Source organism: Schistocerca gregaria, chromosome 4 (genome assembly GCF_023897955.1).
Source record: "Schistocerca gregaria isolate iqSchGreg1 chromosome 4, iqSchGreg1.2, whole genome shotgun sequence".
NCBI lineage: Eukaryota > Metazoa > Arthropoda > Insecta > Orthoptera > Acrididae > Schistocerca > Schistocerca gregaria.
Genome location: NC_064923.1, coordinates 562,811,074 through 562,825,272, shown reverse-complemented (window position 1 = coordinate 562,825,272; position 14,199 = coordinate 562,811,074). Strand labels below are relative to the sequence as shown.

At 45.5% G+C, this 14,199-nt stretch overlaps 1 protein-coding gene across 4 annotated transcripts in view; it reads right to left on the bottom strand.

Annotated features, from left to right (window-relative positions):
* LOC126268154 (transmembrane and coiled-coil domains protein 2) overlaps positions 1-14,199 on the bottom strand; it is a 201,442-nt gene that overhangs the window by 48,374 nt on the left and 138,869 nt on the right. The gene's annotated exons all lie outside the window — the stretch shown is intronic.

Here is a 14,199-nt window from a genome sequence, read left to right as displayed (position 1 = left end):
ATAAAATACGGCATGCTGAAAGATTACCTACAGCTTCTGCAGGAACCCAGGCTACTGTTACAAGAGTCAAAGGATGACAGGCAAGCAGTAGCTGAGAAAGGAGTGATATGCAGTTGTAGCCTATCCTGCGTATTATTCCATCTGAATACTGAGTAAGCAGTAAAAGAAATCAAAGAGAAATTTGTAAAGCGAAGTGAAGAAATAAAAACATTGAGGTTTGCTGAAGACATTCTACTACTGTCAGAGGTGGCAAAGGACTTGGAAGATCAGCTGAATGGAATAGATAATAATTTGAAAATTGGTTGTAAGGTAAACATCACAAAAAGTAAAACAAGGGTAATGGAATACAGAATAATTAAAGCAGGCAATGATGAGGTAATTTGATTAAGAAATGAGACCCTAAAAGTAATAAAATGGAGACTGGTAGCTGCAGCAGAAGCATTAAAGATATCAACATCTAATTTAAATTCAAACAATGGAAAATCCAGAATGAATCCCAGTACTATCCCATACAGCCTCCCACCACCCATAGTCCAGTATTGTCACAAACATCACCTAGCCCATCAAAGGCAAGGCTATCTGTGAAATCAATCATGGTCACTGACAAACAGTAGCCAGGAAACAACTAAACCACTCTGTTGCTGAGCATGCCGCCCAACACGATGTCCTTCATTTCAATAACTGCTTCACAGCCAATGCCATCTGGATCCTTCCCACCAACAGCAGCTTTTCTGAATATTGTAAGTGGGAACTTTCCCTGCTATATATCCTATGTTCTCGTAACCCTCCTGATCTCAACCTTGGTTAATCATTGTCCTTACCCATCTAGCTCCTCTATCATTACACAGCTCTCAATCCACATCTAGCTACTCTATCATTACACAGCTCTCAATCCATTGATGCACCCAGTCTTTTTACTTCTCTCCTTTTCTGCTCCTACCCTCCATCCACCTAAGCTCGTGACTGCACCTAGCTGCCTTGCTTTCCACCTTGTCCCAGCACGCTCCCAGCAGCACTTTACCGATCCTCACCCCTACCCTGCACACCTAGCCCTCCCCACCCCAGCCTCCTCCTTAACCCCCCCCCCCCCTTCCCCTCTACCTTGTTGCCTCTCCCACAATAAACTGAGGCTCTTAGTCTGGCTCCAGCTGTCAGAGATGGTGGTCATGTGTGTGAGAGTTGCATTTGTGTGTGTGTGTGTGTGTGTGTTTATTTCTGACAAACACCTTGTTGGCCAAAAGCTAACTTTAAAGAGTTATGAGGTCTTTGCTGAAGGTATTTGCTGGAGTGCAGCAATGTTTTGAAGTGAAATGTGGATGATAAATATTTCAGACAAGAAGAGGTTAGAACCCTTTGAAGTGTAACAATACAGAAGACTGTTGAAGATTACATAAGTAGAATGAATAACTTAATGAACAGTATTTATTTTATTTTATTTTTGGTTAGTCTTCTGAGTGATTTGATGCGGCCTGCCACAAACTCCTCCCCTGTGCCAACCCCTTAACCTCAGAGTGGCACCTGCACTCAATGTCCTCAGGTATTTGTTGGATATTTTTCCAATCTCTTCTTTCCCCTACAGTTTTACCCTCTACACTTCCTCAGCTACCAAGGAAGTTACTCCTTTTATGTCTTGACACATGCCCTACCAACTGGCACATATCTTGTTAATGTTTCCCCACATTCCTCTCCTCACCAATTCTGTGGAGAACCTCCTCACTTCTTATCAGTCCACCAATTTTCAACATCCTTCTATAGCACCACATCCAAAATACTTTGGTTCTCTTCTCTTCTAGCTAACCCACAGTCCACGATTCACTTCCATACAATGATGTACTCAAAGTTACACTCTAAGAATTTTCTTTCTCAAATTAAAGCTAATGTTTTATATTAGTAGACATGTTTTGGCCAGGAACACCCTCTTTGCCTGTGCTAATCGGTTTTGATGTAGTCCTTGCTTTGTCTGCCATACATTATTTTGCTTCCAATGTACCATAATTCCTTCAATTTGTCTACTTCATATTCACAGTTTTGCTGCTACATTTATCACTAATCTCATCTCTCATATTCCTCATTATGTTGATCTTTCTGTGGTTTACTCTCAATTTACAGTGTGTGGTCATTAGACTATTCACTCCATTCAACAAGCCCTGCAAGTTGTCTTCATTTTCACAAATGATAGATAGCAATGTCATCAGTGATTCTTATCATTGACAGCCTTTCATTCTGAATTTTAATACACTCCTGAACCTTTCTTTTCCTTTCGTCACTGGTTGCTTGAAGTGCAAACGTGTGTGTGTGTGTGGGGGGGGGGGGGGGGGGGGCGGCTCACGCACCTGTACAAAGAAACTGGAGAAACTGGTACACCTGCCCAATATCATGTAGGGTTCCCAACGTGCAGAAGTGCCACAACACAATGTGCCATGGACTCAACTAATGACTGAAATAGTGCTGGAGGGAATCGACACGATGAATCCTGCAGGGCTGCCCATAAATCCACAAGAGTATGAGGGGGTGGAAATCTCTTCTGAACAGCATGTTGCAAGGCATCCCAGATATGCTCAACAATGTTCATCTATGGGGAATTTGGTGACCAGCAGAAGTGTTTAAACTCAGAAGATTATTCCCGGAACCACTCATTAGCAATTCTGGACGTCTGGGGTGTCACATTGTCTTGTTAGACTTGCCCAAGTCCATTGGAATCCAAAACGGACATGAATGGATGTCATCTGTCAGAATCTTATCTAGACGTATCAGTTGTCCTGTATCATTTGAACTGCAAACACCCCACAACATTATAGAGTCTCCACCAGCTTTAACAGTCCCCTGCTGACATGCAGGGTCCATGGATTTAGGATGTCGTCACCATACCCATACACATGTATCCGCTCGATACAATTTGGAATGAGACTTTTCCAACCAGGCAAACTGTTTCAGTCATTAACAGTCCAATGTCAGTTTTGACAGGTCAAGGTGAGGCATAAAGCTTTTTGTTGTGCAGTCATCAAGGGTACATTAGTCAGCTTTCGGCTTCGAAACCCCATATCGACGTCATTGCGTTGAATGGTTGACACGCTAACACTTGTTGATGGCCCAACATTGAAGTCTGCAGCAATCTACGGAAGGGTGGCACTTCTGTCATGTTGAACTATTCTCTTCAGTCTTTGTTGGTCCATTCTTGCAGGATCTTTTTCCATTCGCAGTGATGTTGGAGATATGATGTTTTACTGGATTCCCGATATTCACGGTACACTCGTGAAATGGTCGTACATGAAAATCCCCACTTCATTGCTACCTCAGAGATGATATGTCTCATTACTCGTGTGCTGACTACAACATAACATTCAAACTCATTTAAATTTTGATAACCTGCCATTGTAGAAGCAGTAACTGATCTATCAACTGCGTTAGACACTTGTCTTATATAGGTGTTGTCAATCGCAGCGCCGTGTTCTGCCTGTTTACATATCCCTCTATTTAATTCGCATACCTATACCAGTTTCTTTGGCACTTCAGTGTGTTCCAATTGTAGAACTTCATTGTGTAGATCCCTTCTCAACATGAAGTCTGCATGACCTGTTCTTCTTTTTCAACAAATCCCTTTTTCATTCACACAGATGTAATACATATGTTCTGAAAGCCAGGCATAGTTTTTCCCTACTAGCTATCAACAGAACCTGGAATTTCACATCCTCGAAGTAAGTACTATCAGCCAATCATGTCTCCTAGCTATTAAAAATCATTTTGCATATTCTTCATACTCATTCCATCTTTCACCAAGTAAAGAGATACTTAGCAGTAATTTTTGTCATTATGCATACTGTTTCTCCTGCACGATAATTTTGCGGAGAAAATATTGTTTACTGATAAACTGTGTTCATATATTGTGGGAACATAAATTTGTGAAATATGCATTACTGGCCAATGGAAACTCTCTACTGACTCCATCAATTGTGCTGTTGATGACAGCCAGGTTTGGACGTGTAGTGTAGCATAGCTGAATAACCCGTGTTTGATTCTTGTTTCTTTGTTGAAGAAACTTTGAAAGAAGACTAATTATAGCCTTTCTTAATAAATATTTCAGTTTTGTTATAATAAATGTACTTTTGTACAGATGTCAGTCATATACACCCTACCTATAAAAAAACCTCCAATAGTAAGATATGAAAGGACAATTTATTTTCAGATTGGTGGGTGGAAGAGGCAATTCTTTTCAGGTGTACACTTTTTCTTTTATGGTCATCTAGAAAATACAGTCTACAAGGTGATTAAATAACTGTGGAGAGCACAGGAGTGCCACAAGTGACGTGTGTAAAGATATTCACAAACATGACTGTGTAGAGCAGCTTCCTGACCTGGTTTGCACTTCACACTCTTTGCTTTCATTCATTTCACGTATTACTTAATGCACAATATTTTACCAGTCTGTATACGAAGCAGCATATATAAAATGTGATTACAATAAATTATTTGATTTCATCTAAAGTAAAAATGTTTACTACGAAGTCTAACAACAATGGGGTTGAGTAATGCCATCAGAAAAACAAATATAGGACCGAAATGGATACATAGTGATGAAGAATGTAATATGTGGAGTGTTCTAGAGGAAACCTCTGTTCAGCAATGGATGTCGAATACAGATTACTATGATGTGGTGGGGGTGGGGGTGGTGGTGGTGGTGGTTATTAATATTTCACTACCAAACTTTTAGTTTGAAGAGTAAGAATAACAACTCACTAAATAGTTTATGAACTGAGTTATCAAAAAGTATATAATTGAGACTGACAACTAACATGCGGACAAATCATTTTTCAGAGCTGGAGAGTACACACATACATATAAGCACATACATACACCTATGTGGCTACATTGTTTGTCCGTGCTGGCTGCATTGTGCTAGCACTGCAGCTCGACTGGGTTGTGGCGGTGGAGTAGGTGACATAAAAAAGAAAGTGAGGAGCGGGATGGAAGGTTGGGTATAGGTGGTTGATGACTGTGAGGGAGAGGCAGCATGTGTGCAGGACAGGATGCGGCACAGCACCAGTGGACTCATTTTACTGCAGGCAGAGAGAGTTGTGAACTGTGCATGGTGACATGGTGGTTGTAGTTTGTGTGAGGGAGTTTGAGAAGGAGGCATTTGGGGGAAGAGAGTATATGGGTGCAGGATGAACGAAATTAAGGTCAAGGGGCAGGAGTGTAAGCGAGTTTTGGAGTAGGGATCAGCAAATATTGTAGCCAGGAGGATTTCACAACCATAGGATGTAATGACAGGACCATTCCCATCTACATAATTCAGAGAAGCTGGTGTTGGGTGGAAGGATCCAGATGGCATGGATTGTGAGGCAGCCATTGAAATCTAGCACACTGCAGTCAGCAGCACATTGTGCCATTGAATGGTTACCTCATCTCTTGGCCACAGATTGACAGTAGCGATTCATTTGGGAAGGCAGCCAGTTGGTGGTCATGACCACATAAAATACTGTGTGGAAAATATAGCTCTACAATGGAACAATTTTTGCCACCAATAGCTCCAAACAAAACCAATCAAATCTCAACATTGAATCTTTCCTCTCCTAGTTCATATCACCAAACACTTCCCATACTCCCACACTTTATGGGAGAGACAACTAGGTGGTGGAGGTGGTGAGGAGGCTGGGGGTGGGGAGGGGGAGCAATAGCAGGTTAGGCATGAGGAACAGTAAAGCACCACTTGTGGGAGTATACAGAGGTAAGTTGGAGACAGGGTAGGGCAACTAAGTGTAGTCGGGAGGTTAGACAGAGGGCAGAGGTGGGGAGGTTGGGGGGCGGGGGGATAGTGGACATTAGGAGAGAGGTAAAAAGACTCTGTGTGTGTGTGTGTGTGTGTGTGTGTGTGTGTGTGTGTGTGTGTTGGTGGACTAGAGGGCTGTGTAGTGGTGGAATGGGAACAGGGAAGGGCTAGGTGGGTAAGGACAATGACTAAAGAAGCTTGAGGCGAGGAGGGTAACGGGGACGTAGGATATATTACAGTGAAAGTTCCCACCTGTGCATTTCATAAAAGCTGGAGTTGAGGGGAAGGACCCAGGTGGCATAGGCTGTAAAGCAGCCACTGAAGTGAAGAATATTGTGTTGGGTGGCATGCTCGGGAATGGGGTGGCCCAGCTGTTTCTTAGTCACAGTTTGTTGGTGGCCATTCATGCAGACAGACAGCTTGTATTGGTTGTCATGCCCACATAGAATGCAGCACAGTGGGGCAGCTTAGCTTGTACATCAAATGACGTTTCACAGATAGCCCTGCCTTGATGGGACAGGTGGTGACTGTGACCAAACTGGAGTAGGTGGTGGTGGGAGGATATTACAGAGATATGAGCCACGAGGTAAGGGTTTGGGAACAAGGGTTTTGTAAAGATGGACGAGTATATTGTGTATGTTTGGTGGGCAACGGAATACCAATGTCTGAGGGGGTGGGAAAGGTAGGACATTCCTTATTGCGAGAGGTAGTCGAAACCCTGGTGGGGAATGTGTCATTTGCTTCAGTCCAGGGTGCTACTGAGTCATGAGGAGAAGGCTCTTAGTTGACTGGACAGTGGGACTTTGGGAGGTGGTGAGTGACTGGAGAGATAAGGAATGGTAGATCTGGTTGGTTGGTTTGTTTGTGGGGCTGAAGGGATCAGACTTCATAGGTCATTGGCCCCTTTTCCCATGACCACCAAACAGCCACAAGGAATAAAAGCAAGCAACGGAGATAACAAGGGACGACACAGAACAAGAAAGACATAGACAAAGACCAGAAAAAAAAGGAATTAAAAGCACACAGAGTTGTACAGTAGTTGGCCACCATGAGGGGGGGTGGAAAAAAAGGAGAGAGAGAGAGAGAGAGAGAGAGAGAGAGAGAGAGAGAGAGAGAGAGAGAGAGTAGCCAATCACCAAGAGACACACTAAAAACCTCAATCTAAAACTGTAGGTCAAAGGCCAGATTCAACACACAAAAGAGACAAACCCTCAGATTGAGCGATAAAAGGCCCCTGCTCAAATAAAACTCAAAACTAAGCCTGCCATTGCCGAGTCACCTGTTAAAAGAGCAGGCAGTGCAAATGTCCGTCTGAGCGCAGTTAAAAGTGGACAGTCCCACAAAATGTGGACCACTGCCAACACTGATCTGCAGCAACATAGAGGTTGGTTACCACAGTGCAATAAACGACCGTGCATCAGCAAGGTGTGGCCAATGCGTAGCCGGTAGAGAACAACTGATTCATTGCAAGAGGCTCGCATGGAGGAGCGCCACACACCTGTAGTCTCCTAGATGACCCGAAGTTTGTTGGGTGAAGGCAGGGTGCACCATTCATCACCCCAGGTACCAAGGACTTTCTGCCACAATACTGACTGGAGATCACGTTCCGAAAGGCCAATCTCCAGGGCCGGTTCACTGATAGCCTGTTTAGCCAGCTTGTCGACATGTTAATTACCCAGGATGCTGACATGACCCGGGGTCCACACAAAAACCTTGGAGCGGCTGAAATGGGGAAGAGTATGAATGCACTTCTGGGTAGCCATCACCACACAAGAGTGAGGAAAACACTAGTCGATAGCTCATAAACCACTCAGGGATTCACTATAGATAATGAAGGACTCACCTGAGCAGGAGCAGATATACTCTAGGGCGCGAGACAAAACACTGCAGCCATCCAGCAATGAGCGTTGTCCCAAGAGTAAAAGCATAACCAACTCTACTAACAACCATTGAACAGTCAGTACAGACTATGGCAGAGGCGTAAAACGTGGCAAGGATGGAATGAAAGTGTTGGCAGAGGGCCTCAGGAGGGACTGAGTCTTTCGGGCCTTGTGCCAAATCCAGCTGAAGGCACAGGCAGGGTACACACCATGGGGTTATACATATATGGGCCGAAAAAAGAGTTGGAAGAGGGAAAAACTCAAGTCCAGAGAGAAGAGACCGGATGTGAACCACAATCGTACACCCTGAGCGGGGCCGCCGTTCTGTAAGATGGACGACCAAGTTTGGGAACAGGAGATGGTAATTTGGATGCCCCGGAAAGCTACAAACTTGTGCAGCACAGTTGCCAGTAGTCGTTGGCGTCGAATCCGCAATGGTGGGACACCAGCCTCCACAAGTAGGCTGTTTCAGGGCTTGTGCGCAAAGCTCCAGTTGTGAGTCAGATCCCGCAGTGAATTATGAGGCCAAGCAACCACAAGGCGGACAAACTGTAAGCCAGGCTCCCATACTCAAGACAGGACTGAATCAACACCTGACACAGTCGTTGAAGGGTAGACCGATCGGCACCCCAGCTGGTGTGACTCGAGCAATGAAGAGTGTTAAGATGCTGCCAGCACGTTTGTTTAAGCTGCTGAATATGAGCGAGCCAAGTCAACTGGGTATCAAAAAGCAATCCCAAAAGTCAATGCTTCTCCACCACAGCAAGAGAAGAGGTTCGCCGTCAAGATACGGACCAACTTGCATGTGGAAGGAACAAAGTGACAGAAAATTTTGAATACAAATCGAGAGCGGGCCCCAAAGGCCACACCCATGAAGTGTGGTGAGGATGTGATGTCGCCATGTTGTGTCATACACCTTCCGCATGTCAAGAAAGACAGCAACCAGATGCTGACGGTGGGCAAATGCCATACGGATGGCAGACTCCAGGCAGACCAGATTATTGGTGGCAGAGCGGCCATTATGGACCAACCCTGAGGAGGAGCCAGAAGGCTCTGAGACTCAAGGAGGCAATTCAACCTCCAGCTCACCATGCATTTGAGAAACTTGCACAGAACGTTGGTGAGGCTAATTGGGCAGTAGCTGTCCACCCCTCCAGGGGGATCTTGCCAGGTTTCAAAATTGGGATGATGATGCTTTCCCACAATGGTGATGGGAACTCACCCACAACCCAGATACGGTTGTAAAGGTCTAGGAGGTGTCGCTGGCACTCCACTGAGAGATGTTTGAGCATCTGATAGTGGATGTGATCCAGCCCAGGAGCCATATTAGGGCAAGCAGCTAAGTCACTTTGGAATTCCCACTCACTGAATGGAACATTGTACGATTCTGGGTGGCGCGAATGGACGAAAGGCACTGACGTTCCAACCGCTCTTTCAGGGAGTGGAAGGCCAGGTGGTAATTCATAGAAGTGAAACTCTGAGCATAATGCTCTGCTAGGAGTTCTGCAATCATGTCCGATTCAGTACAGACTGCTCCATTAAGGGAAAGCACAGGTACGCTGACGGGGGTCTGATATCCATAGAATCGCCTACTCTTGGTACAAACCTGCGATGGAGAGGTACAGATGCCAATGGTAGACACATACCTTTCCCAGCACTCCTGCTTCTGTTGCGAATAAGGTGTTGGGACCGGGCACAGAGCCACTTAAAGGCAATGAGGTGTTCCAGTGAGAGGTGCCTCTTATGACATTGGAGGGCCCACCTGTGATCTCTAATCACCTCAGCCAATCTCTAGATATACATCTACATCTACATGACTACTCTGCAATTCACATTTAAGTGCTTGGCAGAGGGTTCATCGAACCACAATCATACTATCTCTCTACTATTCCACTCCCGAACAGCGAGCGGGAAAAAAGGAACACCTAAACCTTTCTGTTCGAGCTCTGATTTCTCTTATTTTATTTTGATGATCATTCCTACCTATGTAGGTTGGGCTCAACAAAATATTTTTGCATTCGGAAGAGAAAGTTGGTGACTGAAATTTCGTAAAAAGGTCTCGCCGCGACGAAAAACGTCTATGCTGTAATGACTTCCATCCCAACTCGTGTATCATATCTGCCACACTCTCTCCCCTATAACGCGATAATACAAAACGAGCTGCCCTTCTTTGCACCCTCTCGATGTCCTCCGTCAATCCCACCTGGTAAAGATCCCACACCGCGCAGCAATATTCTAACAGAGGACGAACGAGTGTAGTGTAAGCTGTCTCTTTAGTGGACTAGTTGCATCTTCTAAGTGTCCCGCCAATGAAACGCAACCTTTGGCTCGCCTTCCTGACAATATTATCTATGTGGTCCTTCCAACTGAAGTTGTTCGTAATTTTAACACCCAGGTACTTAGTTGAATTGACAGCCTTGAGAATTGTACTATTTATCGAGTAATCGAATTCCAACGGATTTCTTTTGGAACTCATGTGGATCATCTCACACTTTTCGTTATTTAGCGTCAACTGCACCTGACACACCATACAGCAATCTTTTCTAAATCGCTTTGCAGCTGATACTGGTCTTCGGATGACCTTACTAGACGGTAAATTACAGCATCATCTGCGAACAGTCTAAGAGAACTGCTCAGATTGTCACCCAGGTCATTTATATAGATCAGGAACAGTAGAGGTCCCAGGACGCTTCCCTGGGGAACACCTGATATCACTTCAGTTTTACTCGATGATTTGCCGTCTATTACTACGAACTGCGACCTTCCTGACAGGAAATCACGAATCCAGTCGCACAACTGAGACGATACCCCATAGCTCCGCAGCTTGATTAGAAGTCGCTTGTGAGGAACGGTGCCCAAAGCTTTCCGGAAATCTAGAAATACGGAATCAACTTGATATCCCCTGTCGATAGCGGCCATTACTTCGTGCAAATAAAGAGCTAGCTGCGTTGCACAAGAGCGATGTTTTCTGAAGCCATGCTGATTACGTGTCAATAGATCGTTCCCTTCGAGGTGATTCATAATGTTTGAATACAGTATATGCTCCAAAACCCTACTGCAAAATGACGTCAATGATATAGGTCTGTAGTTAAATGGATTACTCCTACTACCCTTCTTGAACACTGGTGCGACCTGCGCAGTTTTCCAATCTGTAGGTACAGATCTATCGGTGAGCGAGCGGTTGTATATGAGTGCTAAGAAGGGAGCTATAGTATCAGCGTAATCTGAAAGGAACCTAATCAGTATACAATCTGGACCTGAAGACTTGCCCGTATCAAGCGATTTGAGTTGCTTCGCAACCCCTAAGGTATCTACTTCTGAGAAACTCATGCTAGCAGCTCTTCGTGTTTCAAATTCTGGAATATTCCATTCGTCTTCACTGGTGAAGGAATTTCGGAAAACTGCGTTCAATAGCTCCGCTTTAGAGGCACAGTCGTCGATAACAGTACCATCGGCACTGCGCAGCGAAGGTATTGACTGCGTCTTGCCGCTTGTGTACTTTACATACGACCAGAATTTCTTCGGATTTTCTACCAAATTTCGAGACAATGTTTCGTTGTGGAACCTATTAAAGGCATCTCGCATTGAAGTACGTGCCAAATTTCGCACGTCTGTAAATTTTAGCCCATCTTCAGGATTTCGCGTTCTTCTGAATTTCGCATGCTTTTTCCGTTGCCTCTGCAACAGCGTTCGGACTTTTTTTGTGTACCACGGGGGATCCGTTCCATCTCTTACCAATTTATGAGGTATGAATATCTCAATTGCTGTTGCTACTATATCTTTGAATTTGAGCCACATCTCGCCTACATTCGCACAGTCAGTTCGGAAGGAATGGAAATTGTCTTTTAGGAAGGCTTCTAGTGGCACTTTATCCGCTTTTTTAAATAAAATTATTTTGCATTTGTTTCTGATGGATTTGGAAGAAATGGTATTGAGCCTAGCTACAATGACCTTGTGATCACTAATCCCTGTATCAGTCATGATGCTCTCTATCAGCTCTGGATTGTTTGTGGCCAAGAGGTCCAGTGTGTTTTCGCAACCATTTACAATTCGCGTGGGTTCGTGGACTAACTGCTCGAAATAATTTTCGGAGAATGCATTTAGGACAATCTCGGAAGACGTTTTCTGCCTACCACCGGTTTTGAACAAGTATTTTTGCCAACATACCGAGGGTAGGTTGAAGTCCCCACCAACTATAACCGTATGAGTGGGGTATTTATTTGTTACGAGACTCAAACTTTCTCTGAACTGTTCCGCAACTGTATCATCGGAGTCTGGGGGTCGGTAGAAGGAGCCAATTATTAACTTAATTCGGCTGTTAAGTATAACCTCCACCCACACCAATTCGCACGGAGTATCTGCTTCGACTTCACTACAACATAAACCACTACTGACAGACACAAACACTCCACCACCAATTCTGCCTAATCTATCTTTCCTGAACACCGTCTGAGACTTCGTAAAAATTTCTGCAGAACTTATTTCAGGCTTTAGCCAGCTTTCTGTACCTATAACGATATCAGCTTCTGTGCTTTCTATTAGCGCTTGAAGCTCAGGGACTTTTCCAGCGCAACTACAACAATTTACAACTAAAATTCCGACTGTTCCTTGATCCAAGCACATCCTGTAATTGCCAAGCACCCTTTGACATTGCAGCCCATCCCGCACTTTCCCGAGGCCTTCTAACCTAAAAAACCGCCCAGTCCACACCACACAGCCTCCGCTACCCGTGTAGCCGCCAGCTGAGTGTAGTGAACTCCTGACCTATTCAGCGGAACCCAAAACCCCACCACCCTATGGCGCAAGTCTAGGAATCTGCAGCCAATACGGTCGCAAAACCGTCTGAGCCTCTGATTCAGACCCTCCACCCGGCTCTGCACCAAAGGTCCGCAGTCGGTTCTGTCAACGATGCTGCAGATGGTGAGCTCTGCCTTCATCTCGTAAGCAAGACCGGCAGCCTTCACCAAATCAGATAGCCACTGGAATCCAGAGAGAATTTCCTCAGATCCAAAGCGACACACGTCATTAGTGCCGACATGTGCCACCACCTGAAGCTGGCTGCACCCTGTGCTCTTCATGGCATCCGGAAGGACCCTTTCCACATCAGGAATGACTCCTCTCGGAATGCACACGGAGTGCACACTGGATTTCTTCCCCTCCTTAGCCGCCGTATCCCTAAGGGGCCCCATTACGCGCCTAACATTGGAGCTCCCAACTACCAGTAAGCCCACCCTCTGCGATTGCCCGGACCTTGAAGGCTGAGAATGATCCTCTGAAACAGGGCAGGCAGCTGCATCTGGCTCAGCCAGAGACAGTGCCTGAAACCGGTTTGTCAGACGCACCGGGGAGGCTTTCTGATCAGCCTCCGGGGACGCCTTTTGCTGCCTGCCACGCCTTGGAACGACCTCCCAATCAACCACAGGCGAGGGCTCAGTCCCACTGCGGGCAGCAACCGGGGCAACCACAGCGGCAGACCGATCTGGGGACAGACGGGACGAGGTTGACATCCCCGTGATACCCGAGTCCGGCTCCCCACAGTGGTGCCCATTGGCAACAGCCTCAAGCTGCGCGACCGAAGTCAGCGCCGATTGCAGCTGTGAGCGAAGGGATGCCAAGTCAGCCCTCATCCGAACACAGCAATCGCAGTCCCTGTCCATTCTAATCGATGTTTAACAACAGTTACCGAAACACGAGTCCGTGCCTAGATAACGCAAGCGGAACACGCAAAGAATGTATCAACTAACCTGTACAAATGCCTAACGACTGCGCTACAATCTGCTGAATTTACGATTACAGTAACTAAAACTCGAAATTGCACCTCCTATACGAAACTCGCACGCAATTTAAATAAGAATCTACGAAGTAAACACTAAAGCGCGATGCTACAACTGTCAAATACTATAATACGCCCGAAATATATGAATTAAAGAATGCAAGTACCCAAAAACACGCAAAGAAATTAATTAAACTATCTAACAAATAAGTAAGCTAGGGTTATACGACCACCAAGGCATAGTCCTCCACCGAGGGGACCTGGAAGAGCACGGAATTGCAGATTCCATTGAAAAAATGATGCCAGTGGTTACACATCAATGGCATCATGAGAAAGAGGCTCAATAGTGGCAATGGAGATGAACGAGTCCCAGTCAGAGGTGACTGGGGTAGGTGGAGCTGACAGGGCTACAACAGTTGTAGCGGCATTGTAGAGGTGGTCATACAAACAGGATGGAGGCATTCAAACTTCCACTTAGTCTCAGTGTAGGTCAGTTGGTCCAGGGTCTTATATTCCATAATTTTCCTCTCTTTCTTTAGAATCCTGCAGTCTAACGAGCAAGGTGAATGATGCTCTCCGCAGTCAACACAAATGGGAGGCGGGGCACACGGAGTATTGGGATGTGATGGCGTTCGCAATCTCGACATGTGAGGCTGGAAGTACAGCAGGAAGACATATGACCAAACTTTCATCACTTAAAGCACCGCATTGGGGGAGGGACATAGGGCTTGACATCACAGAGGTAGACCATCACCTTGACGTCCTCAGGCAATGTATCA